Source organism: Momordica charantia, assembly GCF_013281855.1.
Source record: "Momordica charantia cultivar OHB3-1 chromosome 9 unlocalized genomic scaffold, Mcharantia_2.0 BLBB01000009.1, whole genome shotgun sequence".
NCBI classification, from domain to species: domain Eukaryota; kingdom Viridiplantae; phylum Streptophyta; class Magnoliopsida; order Cucurbitales; family Cucurbitaceae; genus Momordica; species Momordica charantia.
Window position 1 is genome coordinate 11,925,456 of NW_028275167.1, and position 20,967 is coordinate 11,946,422.

The 20,967-nt window shown below is 37.5% G+C and overlaps 1 non-coding gene across 1 annotated transcript; it reads left to right on the forward strand.

Moving 5' to 3' along the window:
• Positions 1 to 20,040: 20,040 nt before the first annotated feature.
• TRNAA-UGC (transfer RNA alanine (anticodon UGC)) lies at positions 20,041 to 20,113 on the forward strand. Its single transcript has one exon. It is a non-coding gene; the product is annotated as a tRNA-Ala (tRNA).
• The last annotated feature ends 854 nt before the right edge of the window (positions 20,114 to 20,967 follow it).

A 20,967-nucleotide genomic window follows, 5' to 3' on the forward strand; every position in this document is an offset into this window, starting at 1 on the left:
GTTCCAGAGCCTGGCTACCGACCCGAGGCACCCTCGGTTCCTTCTTCCATAACCCGAGCTCGGAGAAGGAAGAGATAAGAGGGCCCTATAGCGAATGTGGTCAGAAATCCATAATAGAGTCCGACTTTGTTATCCACTATACCTTGGGCCTTACTATGGTTATCTAGGACTCACCTAAAAGGCTCTAGAACTCTCCAAACGACTATAAATAGGCTATGCAACATAACCCTAAGTAATTCGACTCTTGAATTCTATTACTCTACTGCTCCCCCTTGCTAACTTAGGCATCGGAGCCCGTGTTATAAGTGTCACATCGATCTAGTCTTGTTCCATTTTGCAGGTCTTTGAGTCCTTGATAATCAAGCTTGGTGCGAACCTCGGGAGGAACTAGGAGAGCATAATCCACGCATCAACAGTAGGGATAGATGTATACATTTTTTTTTTCTATCAATAAGGAGCAGATAAAAATTTCTTATAAACCAAATACTCAGGTACATCCTGGGGGAAAAACAAAATATAAACAGTGAGCTGGATAGCTCAGTGAGTGGTAGGTTAATAGGAAAATATTCTCATAAAACTTCTTTCATAAACAATTGAAATTCAACTCTTGAAACAAACTTCATAAACTGAAGTAACAACATTCTCATTTAAATCTCATAAAAGTTGAGCAACTAAAAACTCAGTAAATTTTCTCAAGATAAAACTTGCAACAATAAATTCTTTCTAGGCAAACCGAAAAGACAATGCTCCCAAGTCCAGGATTCGGAATACGGATTTGACTCCAATCGCCCCGGCGTTCCCCTGCGTCCCCTGCGACCTAGTTACACCTTCTCAACCTGCTCTAAAACACATTCTAAAACATATAAAACATTCTCCTTTCAAACATAAAACAAATACATAAAACTGAACACCATATATGTATCCATATTCTATTCTGGTCTACTGGCGTAGAGTAATCTCACTACACACAGCAGAATAATTCTCTCAATGCGCGGAGTAAAATGGTCTCAAAGACCTTCTATTTATGGGTATACTATAGAAACACAGTTACATAGCATACGGGTAATAACCTGGATACAATAACATGATGGTTTGAAAACTTGTTTCTACATAAATTTTCAATCTCATAAATAGTTCTAAATTTCTTCTTTTTTTTTTCTAAGAACTTTTCTAACTTTCTCGAATCATTTCTAAAATCTTTCTTTCTAAGAACATTTGATAACTTTTCTCAAAAATTTCTCTAAATCATAAAGTATTTCTTAATTCTAATAAACATTTCTAAAATAATTTCTTCTAACACATTTTCGTTAATTCTCAGTAGAAATGTTAAAACATATATAATATATACTTTCTTGAAATTCTATCATAATATATTTCTAAAAACATTTCTAAAATAAATCACTCATAAGTCCATAATAATATCCAAAACGTTTAATAAAATAACTACTCACAAATCCTTAAACTGAGTCGTACGTTGTTCCAATTTCTGCTTGACTTGAAATATCGATTCAATACCAAATTATTTCACTTAATTCCAAAATAAACTAATTCAAACTTAAATCACATCATATTCAAAATAACTCAATTATCCAAATTCACAACCCATTCTCTCTGTTCATTTAGAACAATCACTTCTTTTCTTTCATACTATCTTACAAGTGTGGGTCCTACAATTTACCAATTAATTTCTCTTTCTCTCACTACACCACACGCAAGTTCTCTTTTTTTTTTTTTACCAAATTTCTTTTCTTTTTCTTATTTAATTTAAACTCACTCATTCTCTCTCTTCTACTATTCATCATCTTCTTCCTTTAACCCATTCATCCTCTTCTTCTTCATCCCACATATTTTATTCTTTCCTTCCTCCCTCCTTCTCTGTTTTCTTTCTTTTTATTCCACTACTCTCATTTTAGTACCAATTTCTTTACCATTTTACAACCATTAACGCATCCCAAAGAAATCTCAAGCATACTCATCTTTCTTGTATTCCTCAACAGTTTTTGGTTTACACTCCTACCATAAAACCCATCAACAACCCTTACCTGACCTATAAAATCGATTAAGAAAACCGAAAAGTCTATTTCCTTTAACCCTTTCTCAGGGGTTCTTGAACAAATCATAACAACAACCCACAAATTCACAATTTCAAAGGATTTCTTTAAGAAGAACACCCATACAAACATTCCCACATCCAATTTTTCCTCTACATTTCCACAAATTTCTTAATCACAAACAAATATTATTTACCAAGTTTAAAACCCCATAACTTAGCTATGAAACACTGTTGAATTCCCTCCTCTCTTGAAGCTTCAATTTCTTCATCTTCTGCTCTGTTTTCAAAACCACCTTCCATTTATTTTCCTTCATTTTCTTTTCTTTTCGATTCTTTTCTTTCCTTATTTCTTTTCTTTCCATTTCTTTCTTTTATTTTCTTTCACTACTTAACACATGTCACACACACACTAAAAAAACACACTTGTCCCACTAAACTCTTTTTCCTTTCTTTTTTTTTTGTTTCATTTTTTTTCTAATAAAAGCTAAAGACCAATCTACCCTTCCAACTTTTAACTTAAAAAAAATTTCAATTTTCTTTTTTTTTCTTCTCCCTTACTATACACCAAATGACGATCACGTCCTTACAGTGTCATAAGTAACAACTGGGAGAATAGGAGTAGGTTCAGATGTAGGTTCTAATGGGAGGTCATGTGTTATGGGATTGGAATTAAAAATAGGTTCGGATAGGATAACAACATTAGGTGATGAAGTGTCAGAGGGTGGGATGCTACGTGATTGTGTAGCCGATGAAGTAGGGCTATGGATGAAAACATCATTGAAAGGTTTAGGAAGGACAAAGTCATTAAAAAAATTAAGAACAATAGACTCAATGATGACTGAATGAAAAGGAAATATGGCTTCATGGAAAATAACATCACGGGAAACAAAAAATTTTCGATCGGCAATGTCAAAAAGGCGATAGGCCTTCATACCAGAAGTATAGCCTATAAACACAACAGGAATAGCTTTAGGAGAAAACTTGGACCTATGAGAAGGCAATGTGGAGGCATAACAAAGGCAACCGAACACCCATAAAGAAGAATAATCAGCCATAGAACCAGTTTAATAGAGTATGTTTGGGGATGAAATATCCTTTCGCCATGTGGAGGATCGGGATTCGCCACTGACAGAAGAATCAAAAGAACAAGCTTACGGAGTTCCATCTCGGAACCTTCCGAGATGGAACACTTGCTACTTCTTATTAAGGATTAACTTATAACTTACAGGAAAGTGTCCGAGTTCGATTTGCTCGAACCCGACACGTCCGACCTCTAATCCGACCAAGGTAACCGCCTGTCGTAATCCCTATCAGAACCTGAACCTATAAATAGAAGGCCTCATTTCACATCAGGTATCGAATTTCTACGCGAACTTAATATTGAGTCCGAGCTGCTTACTAACTTAAGTGTCGGAGATTTTGCCCTCTTGTGCAGGTCTTCCCTTAGTGTTTCAGGTCAGAGCAAGGACCGGGTTTGAGCTAGATTGATGTAATGCAATTTCTTGCATAAACATTTGGTGTCGTCTGTGGGAAAGGACATTGCAAGTCGTCCCAACAACCAAAGCAATCTGATCCGAGATGGTTCACCCAGCAGATTCTGCGAACACCACTCAATAGAGGGCTTTGAATACAAACAATGGTGCTCAATGTGAAGTTGACGCCAAATTAACTGAAGACCAGGCTAGGGCAGGGTAAAAGGTGGAGCCACCTCGAAGGTCCACCCGCAACGCCAACACCGTCTTGCCCCCAGCATACTCGAGGCACAACAAGACCAACCGAGGTCGAGGTGGGGCCTCGAAAAAGGTTTCTCGAAAGGTCGCGTCAGCTGCAGAACCTGAGGTTCTCGCTACCCTCCAGCGGGAGTTAGATGATATACGCAACCGAGTGCGCACCATGGAGGAGATGTATAATGAGATAATAAGGGCAAATCAAATGGAGTCCCATTCCAAGGCCCCAGGCAGGGCAGACAACTTGCTAGAAGAAGGAGATGAGCTAGATCCCCCCATCAACCCCGATGACTATGAGTCTGTGGCCGACAACGGAGGGATCGACTATAGTTTGAGGGATCACGACATTCGGAAGCACCTTGTCGATAGGAAGAGAATGGCCTCAAGAGGCCCGGGGATTTCTCCATCCTACTCTCAAATATACTCCAACTCCGACCTCAAAGCCTAGTTAAAATACACACCGTTGACGCCAGGCCGTGATTACGAGGGAAGAGTTCGACCTGATGAAGCATAGATTCCACGAACAAGTTGAGGCATTTAATGCTAAGTGCGAAAAGAAAGAAAGCCCATTTGATGATGGCGAGATGGGTGAATTACCGTTCACCTTGGACGTCTTAGAGGTCCCAATCCCTCGCCACCATTCGACAGAAAGAAGGCAAGACTTTGAGAGAATATGCGACCCGTTTCAAAGAAGAGCAGCTTAAAGTCGTGTATTGCTCTGACGACTCAGTCATATGCTACTTCCTTACTGGCCTGGCTGATGAGACTCTGACGGTTAAACTGGGTGAAGAAGCACCCTCAACCTTCGCTGAGGTCTTGCAAAAGGCCAAGAAAGTCATAGATGGGCAGGAGCTGCTCAAAACCAAGCTAGGTCAGACGGACAAGAGGTCCGACCAGAGAAAGTTAGGCGGCCAGGACAAAGGGAGGACCGATTCCAAGTCCAAGGACAAAGGGTTGTCTTCCCAACCCTCTCAAGGCCGATCTGATTACAGGAGATCCAGCTCGGACTCCAATCGAAAGGGGCCTTATGAAAGGTACACTCAAACCACCATTCCGATCTCCGAGATCCTCACCAGCATCGAGGAAAATAGATTGAAAAAGCTCTTCAAGCAACCTGAGAAGCTTAGAGGAGACCCTGAGAAGTGCAGCAAGGACAGGTATTGTCGTTTCCACCGCGACCACAGCCATGATACCTCAAACTACTGTGAGTTAAAGCGCCAGATTGAAGACTTGATTCAAGATGGCTACTTCAAAAAATATGTCGGTAAGCCAGACTCGAGCTTGACAGAAAAGAAGGAAGAAAGGAAGCGTTCAAGGATGCCACCAAGAAGGGATGACTGACCTGCTGTCATTAATACCATCTTCGGAGGGCTCTACCCAAACTTTTCTGGTTTACCCCAGCATTCCCCATTTGTCCGACTGTTGCTGAGCAATTTTTGGATATCTAACGAACTTCCTCAGAAGGTAATTTTAATGTGGCTGATTTCCACTCCGGAAATAAAAGGAAGGAGCTAGTTAGGAAATTCCGGCGTGAAGTCTGCATTATTCAGGAGCAGAAGCCGACTTGCCCTATCTCCTTCTCCGACTCCAATCTTGAGGGGCTACATTTATCCCACAACGATGTCTTGGTGATCTCATCTTTGATCGACCATGTACAAGTCAAAAGGGTGTTGATCGATGGGGGTGCCTCAGCCAACATCTTATCTCTCACCACTTATTTAGCGCTGGGATGGACCAGGGCATAGTTGATGAAAAGTCCAACACCTTTAGTTGGATTTGCATGAGAATCTGTCACTCCGGAGGGATGCATTGATCTTCCCATTACAATCGGTCAAGGTGACACTCAAGTGACCCAAATGGTCGAGTTCGTGGTGATAGACAGAAGGTCGGCCTACAATGCCATCTTTGGACGACCTATAATTCACTCACTTTGTGCCATCCCATTGACTCTACACCAAGTCATGAAGTACTCAATGAGGTCGGCATGATCTGAGGAGAGTAGAAAACATCCCACGGTGCTACACCTCTACACTCAAGGGATCAGCGGTTTGCACCCAGGAAGAACTGACAAATTTCTAAGTCTAGCAGTTCAAGCTTCTAAGGACGAGCTGCCCCAAGATAATAAGCGAGAGATAGCTGCGCCCATAGAGGAGTTGGAGCTTGTCCCTTTGCTCAGCCAGGAGAAGCAAGTGAGCATATGCACCAAGTTGGGGGCCGTGGACAGAGAAGAGCTCATCTCCTTCCTCAGGGCGAACTCGTACATGTTCGCATGGTCTCATAAAGACATGCCGGGCATAGATTCAAAGATTATGGTTCATCGCCTCAACATCGACCCATCATTCCGACCTGTCAAGCAAAAGAGAAGACCTGTAAATAAAGAGATGAGTAATGTAATTGTTGAGGAAGTAAACAAACTTCTAAAGCTGAATACATTAAAGAAATTGTATCCCAAGTGGCTCTCTAACGTTGTCTTAGTTAAAAAATCCAACGGGAAGTGGAGAATGTGCGTAGATTTCACCAATCTTAACAAGGCTTGCCCAAAAGATTGTTTTCCACTACCGAGGATCGATCAGCTCGTGGATGCTACGGTCGGGCACGAGCTGCTCACCTTCATGGATGCCTACTCCAGATACAACCAGATAAAGATGCATGAGCTAGATCAAGTCCACACCTCTTTCGATCAAGGCTTATACTGCTATAAGGTCATGCCCTTCACTCTAAAGAACTTAGGGGCGACTTATCAAAGGATGGTGAACAAGATGTTCGCCAACCAGATCGGACGCAATATGGAAGTCTACATGGAGGACATGCTTGTGAAAAGCAAGCAGTCTAGGTCGCACCTGGCCGACCTAACCGAAACTTTCGAGGTCCTCCGAAAATACCAAATGAAGTTGAATCGTGTCAAGTGCGCCTTTGGAGTCTCATCTGGCAAGTTCGTGGGGTTCATGGTGAATAATCGTGGCATAGAGGCTAACCCAGAGAAGATAAGGGTCGTGCTCGAGATGCAAGCACCAAGGACCTTTAAGCAGCTACAGTGCCTTAACGGGAGAATCGCTGCCCTCAACAGGTTTGTCTCCAGATCCATAGATAAATGCATCCATTTCTTCAAAACCCTGAGAAAGAAGAGACCTTTTGAGTGGACAGTCGAATATGAAACAGCCTTTGAAGAACTCAAAAGCTACCTCTACTCGGCACCATTGCTCGCGAAGCCTATGCCAGGGGACAAACTACATTTATATTTGGTCGTGTCCGACAACGCAGTCAGTTCAGCCCTAATTAAGCAAGACGGAGTACGGCAAATTCCTGTTTACTACACAAGTAAGGCCATGACCGAGGCCGAGACGAGGTATCCCTAAATGGAGAAACTGGCCCTCGCCTTGGTCACCTCGGCACATAGGCTGAGGCCGATCCAATGGTCCTAAATCAATTTTGATTTCAGACATTTTTTCCTCCTATTTAAACATCCTTCCTCTCTCAAATTCCAATTCCTCAATATTTTTCTTTCCAAAATTCCAATGTTATTCTAACTTCTTGAGAGAGATTTTATTTTGAGAGGTATTTGAGCTTGCAATTTTTATTTTCTCTTAGTCATTTGAGGGCTTTATTTTGTAAGGATTTTTCTTACAAAATCTGTTAGTTAAATTTGTATATCCATTATTTGAGAGATTTTGTAATCTTGTTCTTCGAATTTTCAAATCCTGTAAGGGTTGCTTTTGAGCCCGAAAAAAAGCATTGTAACGGTTTGATCCTAAACTAGAAAGGATCGGTTTGTTCTTGCTCCAAAAAAAAAAGAGTATTGTACCGGTTTGACTTCTACTGTGGAAAGAATCGGATTTCTTAGTCGAACACCCAAGAGTAGTTTAGGGAGTGGAGTAGGCCGGTGTTGCCGAACCACTATAAATTCTCTATATCAATTTCTCTAACCCTACCCTATTTAATTTTTACAATTAATTTTATATTATCATAAATTGCATGAAATTAATTGTTAGAATTTATTGTGACTTTTAATTGCTACTTTTTAGTTCAATAACTAAATAATTATTTAGGTGGTATAATTAATTAGGGTGCTTGTATTTATAATTTATTGTTTGATTCGAGATAAAATTATTTGTTCGTAAAAAGTTTACTTATTTGTTTAAATTGGACCATCGTGTTAAAAAGTTTATTAGTTTTCATTAAACCATATTCGTTCCCCCTCTAGGGTTGCCATATCGATCCAACAACACCTTACTGTTGATAAAAGGTTTTCATGTCTGTCCGTCAAAGCCTTGATCAGTCTCATCACTATTTCTTACTCGCCACATTCATTGATAAACATAACCTGATGATTGCTACCGCTTGCTCATCCATCTCCATCCATTCTTTATCTATTACTTCCCCTTGTCATTCTTTCATAGTTTTGTCTATCTTCTTGTATGTAAGTGTTACTTGTCCACAACCGATGTGAATGCAAGTGGAAGTATACACTATATTTGTCAATTGTAGTACAAATCTCAAGTTCGTGTTCAAGAATACCAGTAAAGTAGTAAAAAAATATTATTAAGGGGTAACTAGCTAAAATTTAAATGATTAAACATAAAAGTGCGTAAAAATGGCTCAATGACTCCAAGAGAGAGGAAAAAAAACAACTAACAGGTGTTGGGGCAAGAAATGCTTTAACACAACGACAAATTTGGGGGAAAACAAAAATGTGTTAAGACAGAGGACATTCTTCAGCTTTCTCACTCACAAGCAACGCTCTAGCATAAAACTGTGGCTGATGCTCAAACCGACATGGTTCCCTTCCGAGACACCTAGAAATGAGTATTTACAACTCCCGTTGCTAAATACTCAAGCATAAAGAGCAGTTTACAAGCATGGTTAGGGGGTCTCATTCCTAAGCATCCACAAATCTACTAAAGAAAAGTAGCTAACCACTAATAAAGCTATTCAAACTACTTGTATATCCCTTCGAATCATACAAGAGATAACAAATTGAAAGAAGTGGCCAATAAAAATCAGTAAGATGAAAAATTAACGCGACTCTATTACAACATGTAATCTCTCCCGAAAGTGGGGATTAGTTCATGAGGGAGGGGAGAAATACAAGGGGTAAAAGGAAGATATAACCTATTTTGTGAAAGAGCACTCTAAGCACCAAGAGGTTGCCAATTAAGACTAAAAACCAACAGCTCCAACCCTTGTCATCAGCTTCTTTCTCGAAAATGGGTGTCTTCTCTCTTGTCTTCAACACCACGCAAGGAATATTTCTCTTTAAGGATCTATGTATATCTGTTGGCTGGGGTACCCTTACCCTTTTTATATCGGGTCCTAATTTAGCGCACCCAATTGGTGTCTGTATGGGCACAGTTAAAATCCCTTCGTGGGTCACTTACTACGTTATGGTCACATGCTGCCGCTTGCAGTTGCTCCAGCTTTATGTGTGATAAGACTTGATTAAAGGCTAAAAATAGTAGTTTTACATGCTTAGTTGGGAGTTAATTATGATGGAAAATGTATGTTAATGCATATAATTCATGGAAAATGAGCATATTTCGTTATTAAGGACTAAGGCAATTAGTTAGAAGCAAATAGAGGCTAATTGATGAAAATTTGTTTATTTTGTAAGTAAAATTGGAAATTGATGACTGCAATGCGTCAGACACATCGCACGCCAAGTATTTCCAGATTATTAGAAGGATGCGCCAGCCAATTGCTTTGGAAATTCCAGCTTCACAATGCGCCAGCCACATTCGAGGCATAGATTATCAAAACGGGAATAACAACTTTTTAGCAAATTATTGGTCTAAGATTTGGTTTTACTCCTAATATCTCTACAACAAGTGGTTGTCAACTTCCCTTGAATTTCTCAAATCCTTGTTACTTCCATGGCCTATAAAAGGAGCCTCCAAGCATCACTTCTACACATCTCATTTCCATGCTTTGCTTTTTCTTTCTAAATTCTTGTCAACTTTAGCTTTTAAGTTTTAATTCCAGCTTTAAATTTTGTTCTTCCTTTATTGTTTTTCCAATTATTCCTTGCTTATTTTATCGCAATTCTAGTTACTCTAATTGTGTTCTTCTTTCCCGATTCAATGAAAATGCATTCTTTTGTTATCTTCTTTTGCTATTGATTTATTTTAATTCCATGAGTAGCTAAATTAACTTTTCAACCCTCCTACGAATGGTTCAGTTCATCTATTTTAAATTACATCTATCAGTGACCACGACGTATTACGCTCTCTTTATTTATCTTGATTGATACAATTTATCCAGTTGATTTTCTTGTTGGTCACTTGTTTAAATCACATTTGTTTGAATTTAATTATGAGAAGGTTAGAGTCAAACGGATCTCATCAAGGTAAAACGGGAAGTTACTTAGAAATAAGAATTAAAACAAGATCCTAGACATAGGCTCTCTTACCCGTTAAATGTAAGTTAGCATTTAATTCATTTAGGATTCTAGTGTTGCATAGAAATATGTAAACACTAGCCTAAACTTCTAAACAAACCAAAAGCGGTATGGAACAAGAGTTGAACCAGTTTGCATAAATTGAACGTAATTACGGGCATATTTGGTAGGTGTAATTAATCATTTTAGAACTAAACAGAAGTAGGAGGTTGGCCTTTTAAATTCTATTATTTTCGTGTGTTTTTCGTGTTCAACCAACCTCACCAAGTTTTATCACAAACCTGATTGCTCATTCCAATAGTTTTCAAATTCAATTTTAAAAGAAAAATTAGTCCCTGTGGAGACGAACTTGGAATATTTCCAGATTATTATGACAGTGTGCAGTTGCACTTATCCTCTGGCTATTAAGCAGAGGTCCAACAAGTTTTTGGCACCGTTGCCGGGGACTTTGTTTTTGTTTTAATTTTATTCTTTGTGAATTGTTTTTGTGTGCGATCACTTCACCGCTTCTATTCTGAAATATCCCCTATCCAACCTCAAAAGTGAGTATTAGTGCATGAGCACAAATTCACACTTGCTTCAGTACGATCCCGAGATCGAGAAAACTTGCAAGAGGTTAAGGCGTGAGCAGAGACTTAGAAAACAACAGGAGAAAATCCAAAAAAAAACAAAGAAAAAGAAAAAGAGAGAGAATTTGACGAAGTAAGCATCAAGACGGCAGAAGAAGTACCAAATCCAATCTTATTAGCCGATCGAAGAGACATTGGAATGCGCAACTATGCAACCACTACCTTACAGAACTTAAACGCGGGCATTACAAATCCAATTCCAGACGATGCCCAATTTGAATTCAAGCCGATGATTCTCTAAATGCTTAACACTATTGGCCAGTTTGCATGACTCAAACATGAGGATCCACATTCCCACCTTAAATCTTTTATCCAAGTGGCGAATGCTTTTAGATTACCAGGAATATCTAACGATGCTTTAAGACTAAAATTATTTCCCTTTTCTCTTACAGGTCAAGCAACAACATGGTTCAATGCTTTTCCTCCAAACTCCATTAATTCACGGGGAACCATGGTGGACAAGTTCCTTGTAAAGTATTTCCCACCCACAAAAAATGTAGACGTGAGGGAGGAAATCGTTTCCTTTAGGCAAAGAGAGAATGAAACGGTCAACGAAGCATGGGAACGTTTCAAGGAGCTGATGAGAAGTTGCCCAAACTTAGGAATTCCAGCCTGTGTACAAATTGAACATTTTTATCGAGGTTGTGATATACCAACAAAAATGATGTTAAACACAGCCGTGAATGGAAAGTTCACTTCTAAGACATACAACGAGATCGTCATCATTCTTGATCAGTTAACTGAACATAATGATCTATGGTGCTCAAAGAGATCGAGGACTCAACCAAAGACCATAGATCAAGCAGGAGTGTTAAATGTTGACGCGATGTCATCAATGCAGAGTTAATTAGATACCCTTATGCTAATGATGAAGAATATGCAAGGGAACAATGCCGCACCAACACCAGCATCCACATAAAATACTAATCTTGCTCTTGTTTATCATATGACTGAATCTATTTGTTATTATTGTGGAGATTCTCATAATTCTGAAAATTTCCCATCTAATCCAACTTCTTTATGTTATGTAGGGCAAGGGAATCAAATGAACTTTAATCCTTACTCCAACACCTACAACCCAGGATGGAGGCACTATCCTAATTTTTCATGGAGTGGGCAAGGGAGTTCCAACAATGCAGGTCAAGTTCAAAACCAACAATATAAAACCTATAACCCTCCTGGAGTCCTTGCTTTACCTCCACCTCCACAGCAATACAATCAAGAGAAAAATGCACCACAGCCAATGGAGTTTAGTATGAGTGTATGGAAAGTATGATGAAGGAATGTATGACCAGTATGATGAAAGAATTCACAACTAGGAATGACACAGCTATGCGAGAATTCACGACAAGGAATGACACAGTTATACGAGATTACACGTCTAGAAATGATGCAGCTATACGAAATTTGGAAGCTCAGATGGGCAGCTCGCCAATGAACTTAGAAGTCGACCTCCAGGGACATTACCAAGTACTACAGAGGAGCCGAAAAGAGATGGTAAGGAGCATTGCAAAGCCATTACAACCCAGAGCGGGTTAGCTTATGAAGGACCAAAACTGTCGAGTGAACAAACATCAAGTCCTTCAAAGGAAAAAGGGACTGCAATAGAACTTGACCAGCCAGTAGAAAGTGAGGTAAGTAGGCCAATTGCCCCACAAGTAAGTAATTCTAGACCTCCTCCTCCTTTTCCCCAACGTTTGGTAAAGAAAAATCAGGACACTCACTTCCATAAATTTTTCGATATATTGAAACAACTTCATATAAACATCCCTCTAGTTGATGCCCTTGAGCAAATGCCTAATTACGTCAAATTTTAAAAGGATATTATTTCTAGGAAAAAAAGTTAGGGGAACATGAAACAATTGCATTAACTAAGTGTAGTAGTGATGCCTTAGGGAATCCCCTACCTATTAAGTGTAAAGATCCTGGAAGTTTTATTATCCCCTGCTCAATAGGAGGAAAAATCTAGGAAGAGCATTGTGTGATCTTGGCACGAGTATAAATTTAATGCCTCTGTCAGTTTTTAAAGGACTTAATACAGGAAAAGCTCGCCCCACGACTGTAACCCTCCAATTTACAGATAGGTCTATTAGAAAACCCGAGGGAAAAATAGAGGATGTACTAGTCAAGGTTGATAAGTTTATTTTCCATGCAGATTTCATTATTTTAGATTGTGAAGCAGACTTGGACCGTCCCTATCATACTTGGAAGGCTGTTTCTCACAATAGGAGATACAATTTCAATGTAAGGAAGGGAGAGATCACAATGAAGGTGAACGACGGGCAAGTGACATTCAACGTACTAGATGCTATGCAACTTCTAGATGAAGTAGAAGAGTGCTCGACTATTCAGATAACTAACCCTGTGTCTATGGAAGAATTTTGTGATTTGGTAACTGCAGGTTTAGAGTAAGAATTAGAAGCAGTGGAGAAAGAAGGAGATGCAGACCTTTCCTCGACACTGATGAAGAAGTTTGAGTTTGGAGACTTTAGCAAGGATCAATTTAAGGCGATGCAACCATCAATTATTGAGTCGCCTCAACTAGAACAAAAACCCTTGCCTACTCATTTAAAATATGCATATTTAGAAGAAAATGAAACTTTACCTGTAATCATCTCTACAACTTTAACTAATGAACATGAAATTTTATTATTGCAGGTCTTATCAAACTACAAGAAAGCCATTGGATGGACGATATCAGATATCAAGGGAATTAGTCTATCATTTTGCATGCATAAGATAAATTTGGAAGAAGGTGCCATCAACTCTATTGAACATCAAAGAAGATTGAATCCTAAAATGCAAGAAGTCGTGAAGAAAGAAATTCTAAAGTGGCTAGACGCGGGAGTGATATACCCAATAACGAGCAGTAGCTGGGTGAGCCCAATCCAATATGTGCCAAAAAAGGGTGGCATGATGGTCATCACAAATGGAAAGAACGAATTGATCCCATCCCGAACCGTAACCGGCTGGAGAATTTGCATGGATTACCGCAAACTCAATAAGGTAACAAAAACATATCACTTTCCTCTTCCATTTATTGATCAAATGCTTGATCGTCTCGCAGGTAAGAAGTTCTACTATTTTCTCGACGGATACTCAGGGTATAACCAGATCACAATTGCCCCAGAGGACCAGGAGAAAACAACTTTCATGTGCCCTTATGGAACATTTGCATTCCGATGAATGCCCTTTGGTTTGTGTAACGCACCTGCTACATTCCAGCGGTGTATGATGGCAATTTTTTCTAACATGATTGAAAATGTTATTGAAATTTTTATGGATGATTTTTCAATATTTGAGGAGTCTTTTGAAAATTGTCTTAAAAATCTTGAAAAAGTTTTGGAGAGATGTGAAAAAACAAACCTTGTTTTAAATTGGGAGAAATGTTATTTCATGGTAAAAGAAGGTATTGTCTTGGGTCACAAAATTTCAAACAAGTGAATGGAAGTAGATCGAGCTAAAATTGAGTTAATTTCAAAACTTCCACCACCCTTGTCAGTTAAAGGTATTTGAAGTTTTTTGGGTCATGCTGGATTTTATCGTCGTTTTATCAAAGACTTTGCTAAAATATCAAAACTTTTATGTCGTTTGCTAGAAATTGATAGGCCATTTGAATTTGATGAAGAATGCATGAATTAATTTGAGACTCTTACGAAGGCATTGAGTTCTGCACCTATTATAGTAGAACCTGACTGGAATATACCCTTTGAGGTAATGTGTGACGCGAGTGACTATGCATTAGGAGCCATGTTAGGGTAGAGAAAAAATAAAATTTTGTATCCAGTTTACTATGCCAGTAAGACCTTAACTGCAACACAGCTTAACTATACCACCACAAAGAAAGAACTATTAGCTGTTGTATTTGCCTTTGATAAATTTAGAGCATATTTGATAGCCTCTAAAGTTATTGTTTTTATTGACCACTCTGCCTTGAGGTATTTGTTTGCTAAGAAAGACACGAAGCTAAGGTTGATTCGGTGGATTTTACTTCTTCAAGAATTCGATTTAGAGATTCGAGATCGGAAAGGTATAGAAAACCAGGTGGTGGACCATTTGTCTCAATTAGAGTCCACTAACCCAGAAGACCCATCAGTAGTCAAGGAACACTTTATTGATGAGCGAGTCCTTCGTATTGATAACATCCCATGGTATGCGGATATTGAAAACTTTTTGGTAAGTGGCATCTTTCCTTATGAGTTTAACTCACAACAAGTAAAGAAATTTTTACATGATGCTAAGCACTACAGGTGAGATGAGCTGTATCTTTATAAGTTAGGCCCTGATAATATCTTACACAGGTGTGTAACTGAAGAGGAACAAGCAAAAATCCTGGAAGCATGCCATACATCCCCCTATGGTGGGCACTTTGCTGGTCGAAAAATCACAACTAAGGTATTACAGAGTGGGTTCTTTTGGCCCATCTTATTTCGAGACGCCCACCAGTTTGCCCAGGTATGTGACAAATGTCAACGGGTAGGTAATATTTCCCAGAAAAATGAAATGCCTCTAAACCCCATTTTAGAAGTAGAAATTTTCGATGTATGTGACATTGATCTTATGGGACAGTTCCCACCGTCGTTTGGTAAAATTTATATTTTGTTAGCCATCGACTGTGTATCTAAATGGATAGAAGTCATAGCAACTTGAGTAAATGATGCTAGAATTGTTATTCAATTTTTGCAAAAAATATTTTTACTTGCTATGGTACACCAAGATGTCTAATTAGTGACGAGGGAATGCATTTTTTAAATAGGGCAGTAGGTAAAGTGTTAGCAAAATATAATGTCCAACATAAGATTGCTACTGCGTACCACCCACAAAAAAATGGCATGGCTGAGGTCTCTAATAGGGAAATTAAATCTATCCTAGAAAAAACGGTCAATACAAATAGGAAAGATTGGGCAATTAAATTAGATGATTCCCTTTGGGCGTATCGGACTGCTTTCAAGACCCCCTCTTGGTATGTCTCCTTTTCGTTTAGTATTCCGTAAGGCTTGTCATCTTCCTGTTGAATTAGAATATAAAGTATATTGGGCCACTAAAAAACTAAATTTTGACTTTAATGCTGCAGGTGAAAAACAGAAGTTCCAATTGAACTAGTTAGAAGAATTTAGGCAAGTTTCATACGAAAATGCCAAAATGTACAAGGAAAAAACAAAATAGTGGCATGATCGGCGAATAAGGCTCAAACACCTCCAAGTAGGTGAGAAGGTTTTATTATTTAACTCTAGACTCCGACTGTTTCCCAATAAGTTAAAATCCCGTTGGTCTGGCCCATTCAAAATCGCGAAGGTATATCCTCATGGGGCCATCGACTTAGAAGACAATTCGGGTAATATTTTTAAAGTTAACGGTCAAAGAGTTAAGCCTTATTTTGGAAATCAATTTGATAGAGGTAAAACCTCTATTTTCTTTTTAAATACATGAATAACTTAATTGGTCCCTCATTTGGTTTTTCGAGCTTGATTGGAGGGGCACTCGGTGTGATTTATTTTACTTTTTTTAGTTTTGAAGTTTGTTTAAAAAAAGGAAAAAAAAAGGTTTGTTTTAAAAGGGACAACTTTGGATTTTATTCTCAAGAATTAATTGAGCTTGTAATTTCTAAAGATTTGTTAAATAAGAAAAATATGACTTTCTTAATTACATTATTTTGTTAAAAAAAAAAAGAAAAAGGAAAAAAAAAACCAGTTTTTGAAAATAAAATCAAATTGGCTTTTCTAATTTAACGAAATGGGTATTGTTTAAAAAAAACAAATAAACTGGCCCAATTTTGTAATACATGTTTCTTTTTAAAATAGGGTTTCTTTGTTTACAAATAAAAAAAAAAAAGAATTAAAACCAAAAGTAAAAAAAAAATCTACTTTGTTTTTTTCGTTTCTTTTCATCGTATTCGCTGACCTAGGCCCACTCTTCACTCCACCATGGGAACCTCATCATCTCACTCCCGGAGCTCCGATTCTTTGTCGTCGTCTTACCTCGTGGGTCGCCGGTGTTCCCAATCGTCCGATGAAGAATACCCTTGGCATCCCGTAGCAATCGCTCGCCAAAAATGCAGCTCTGCCGCTCATCACCACCGACGACCGCCTGCTACAAGTTAATGGATCGATTTGATTACGCCCAAACCCAAACTTGTCGAACCAGTTGTCCCAATTTCTACTAAGCGTCGTCAAGCCCTACAAAATACTGTATGTGATAGTGTTCAAAATATAGGAACGGTTCGAAATCCATGGTGGCTCGAGTCCAAAATGAAGAAATTGAAAAAAAAAGGGAGTTTCTGACGTATTTCTCTTTTTAAAATTTTGGACTATTGTTATTTTTGTTTGCTAGGTTAGTTGTGCATGATTAGGGATAGATTTTAGTTAGTTTTGATTTTGTTTATGTGGAAGCATGCTGCGGACAGTTGAGGATTGTGTTTTTGTGTTGACTGCAGTCCATAATCTCATGTATATCAAGTGTATTGCTACCCAACTTTTGTTTTTGTGAATCTTCAAGTGAATGTGCAATTTTCCTCTCAATTTTCAGCATGAAAAGTTTTGGATTTACCATCTTTGAGTAGGTTCTTGTTCTTTTCCCATGTCGATGATGATAATTAGGAATATGCATGAGCTTTGTTTTTACTATTTAGATAAAGCTATGACTCATTTGCCACGTTGTTTTAGGATAAAATCATTTTCTGCTTCTCTAGTTTTAACTTTTAAAATTTTTACATCTTTTAGGAGGATCCTTGTCCTTTAGTGGTAAAAATTTTTTATGCACCTTCAAATTTTTCACACTTAAAATCAGTGAGTTCCATTGGCATGATAATGCTCTTGCCCTCTCCTCTGGTTCAGCTACATTCCACTGGTTTAGCTCTTCAATTTCATATCCTGCACAAAAGAAGCTAAAAGTAAGAGAGCTAAGAAGAAGCTTGTGCCAAATGATCACAGGAGTTAGAGCATACCCTTTACTTTTCATTCATTTCTTCACTTCTATAAGCAATTTCGGACACACAACCTCACTATTATGCACACATTTACCCAAATGATCAACAAATATCAAAACCCCCCCTCGAATTAGTGATGTGACTTCTAACAAGATCCCATGATATTGCTACCTAACACTCTGATATTAATTATTGGGAAATTAGAGCTCCACACAATTTCCCTTCCACAGTTATCCAATAAAAACACAAAACAACCAACACAAATAATAAGAGATTAAGGGAAAAACATAAATTACATAATAGAAATGTACTGGTTCGCCCAACAATAATTACGTCCAGCCTTTCACTCATATGTAAGTTCCAATAATATGAGAATTGGATACAAGCAAGCACCCAAATATCTCCCCCAGATATTTACCATGTAAAGGTCTCAACAAAAGCCCTCTAGCGTCTAAGTATTCTAAAACACTATAGTTAGGTACAGGAACGAAAACTCACCATTGAACAAGACCTAATTACCCTAAATGTCTGCCCCTTTACTGCCAACCCTCAAGTCACTTCCTCTAAACCGCTCCAAAAAGATATCAATTTCGACTCAAAAAACCATAAAATGTGAAACTGTAGGTTTGCTAACATCATTATAGTGCTATGGCGCTACAGACGAAGAAAATCATCTACACTCACCATCGAGACACCGTTGCGGCACTGCCTCCTCGGCCTTCTTGGCTTATAGTGCCCCGCTTCTTCCTTTCTTCATTCCTGCTTCATCTCGACTCGTTTTGACGTCTATTTGGCTCCATCAATCCCAACAAAGACGAAGATTAAAATCAAACTTCATTAATCATAATCAAAGTAAAATGGACCAAGGTACCTCAGCCTGTTTAAAAAAATATATTCAAAATTAAAAAGAAGAAAGCAGAGAAGCTCATTGGGCCGGTAGATCAGATCTTTCCTAAGGATTAGTTTCTTTGTCCATAATTTTGACCACTTCCTCGTCTTCCCACAGCTCTTCGTAATCCTTATGGATTGAGTTGAAGTCGAAGTCAATAGTGACCTCCTTGACCTTGTCCACCATGAAGAAGTAGGTTCAATCTGCCATCTCCTTGCGGAGCTCAACAAATTCAAGTACTGTCTTCACCTTCCCGATGAAGAATGATATGTTGAAGACCTTTGCCTTAATCGTACGAAGCTCAAGCTTCAATTGACCATGCTTCTTTTCAACTTCATCTGTCCTCGCCCGAGTAACTTTGACGTCGAGTCAAGCTTGGGAGACCAGACCCTCAGCAACTGTCGATGAATCCTCAAGGTCCTTCACCAAGGTAGTGCCTTGGTAGTCTCCGCTCTAACGCTCTCGTTGGCCTTCTTATCTTCGTCACCCCATAAGTCTTGACCCTAGAACTTAGAGCTAATCATATACATCGCATGGAAGGCATTTAAATGCTGTTGAGACCAAGGACGGGACATTAGTTAAAAGAAAATTGAAGAAAACAACTAAGTTAAACAATAGTAACATACCTCATCAGTCTTATCAGTAAGACGGTAGATGTAGGCACCAACACTGGGGTGAAAGAGTGCCCGAGTGCGTCGGCGCATCTGAGCTAAACTCTCCCACTGAGCTTTTATTGCTTTGTCCTTAACGTTGGTCGAGTTGAAGCTCATGTATAATTCTACTCTTAATCATTTTTCTTCTAATAAAAAAGTATAAATTTTTATTAGTAATTATCATTTTATTATAAAAATATTACAAAATATTATTTAATTTTACTTTATCATTATCAACTAGTATTAATAAAATTGTTAACATAGAATTTATTATTATTAAGTATTAGAATAATAAAATTCAATAATATTTTATACTAATCATAATTGCTCTAATAAAATTTATAATAATATTTTTTAGTTGATGTAATTTTATTTTAATTATTTATTATTTGTTAAATTTGAATAAATTATTATAATAAAAAATATAATCAATAAAATAGTAATTATTATATTTTAATTTAAAAAATATTAGCAAACTTTTTAGTTAATGTATTTATAAGTAAATATAATAATAAAAGAATATTTTAATAATTGTTATACATATCATTTCTATTCAATTCCAGCCAATTTTTGTTTTTTATTACGATTTCAATAACTTTTATAGTAAACATTTTAATTCTAAGGGGGCTTAGTTTTTTTTTTTTCAATACAAAATGTGCGGTGAAGATTCGAATTCATGGTCTTTTAAGTCGGAGATAAAGAGCTTTAACCAGTTAAGTTGTACTGATTTGACAAAAAAGTTATTTATATTTGTATTTTAATTTAAATGAAAAGGGGATGTAGCTCACATGGTAGAGCGCTCGCTTTGCATGCGAGAGGTACGGGGTTCGATGCCCCGCATCTCCATCTTATTCTTTTTTTCCATCAAATTTGGTCCTTTTTCGGAAAATCGTTAAAAAGCGTCTACAATTTTGCAGAACTGGGCCGGCCCAGAACTACTTCCAAATGCAGAGACTAAATTTAATTAATTATTTATTCCAAATTATTATAACAGATATTGAACTCAATAAATAAACAATAACTTATGCCAGATATTGAAAGTAAGATGCAATTAATGGGAAAATATTTACAAATCTGACATATTCTACAACTATACACTTTTTTTTATCCATTTATTTATTTTTTATTTTATTTTATTTCTAGTTGACCTTATCTGCATGATTACAGAATTTCATCTTAAATTTTATTATTTTTAAATTATTTATTTCTTTTCTTCTTATTTAAATCTCATTTTTTCCCTTCTTTCTTTCTCCTTGTATTTAAATATCTACATTTAAACCTATATTTAAATATCTATATTTAAATTATTAAGTTATTATTGATGCAAGATTTGGATTCAAGTTCCAACGTTAGATGCTCCAACGAACACTTGTACACATAATAATATGCACATTAATGTGATACTAAGTCCAAAACACTCTTTATATACTTTAATAAGATAAATTGTCTAGTTAAGAATAGCAAAATTTAGAAAATTCTAATCGTTCTTAGAACAACTAAGTTTGCAACATGTGACCTATTAGTATGCTAGTGGTCATTAATTAAGATCTTAGTGTTGAGAATCCACATCGTTTTTAAAACTCAAAATATCTATTTATCTATATATTCTGAGGAATTTTAGTTTATTGGTATTTTTGGCAAAATAATTAAATTTTCATTAATTATATTATATTTATTCTTGATTTTGAATTTGAATTTTA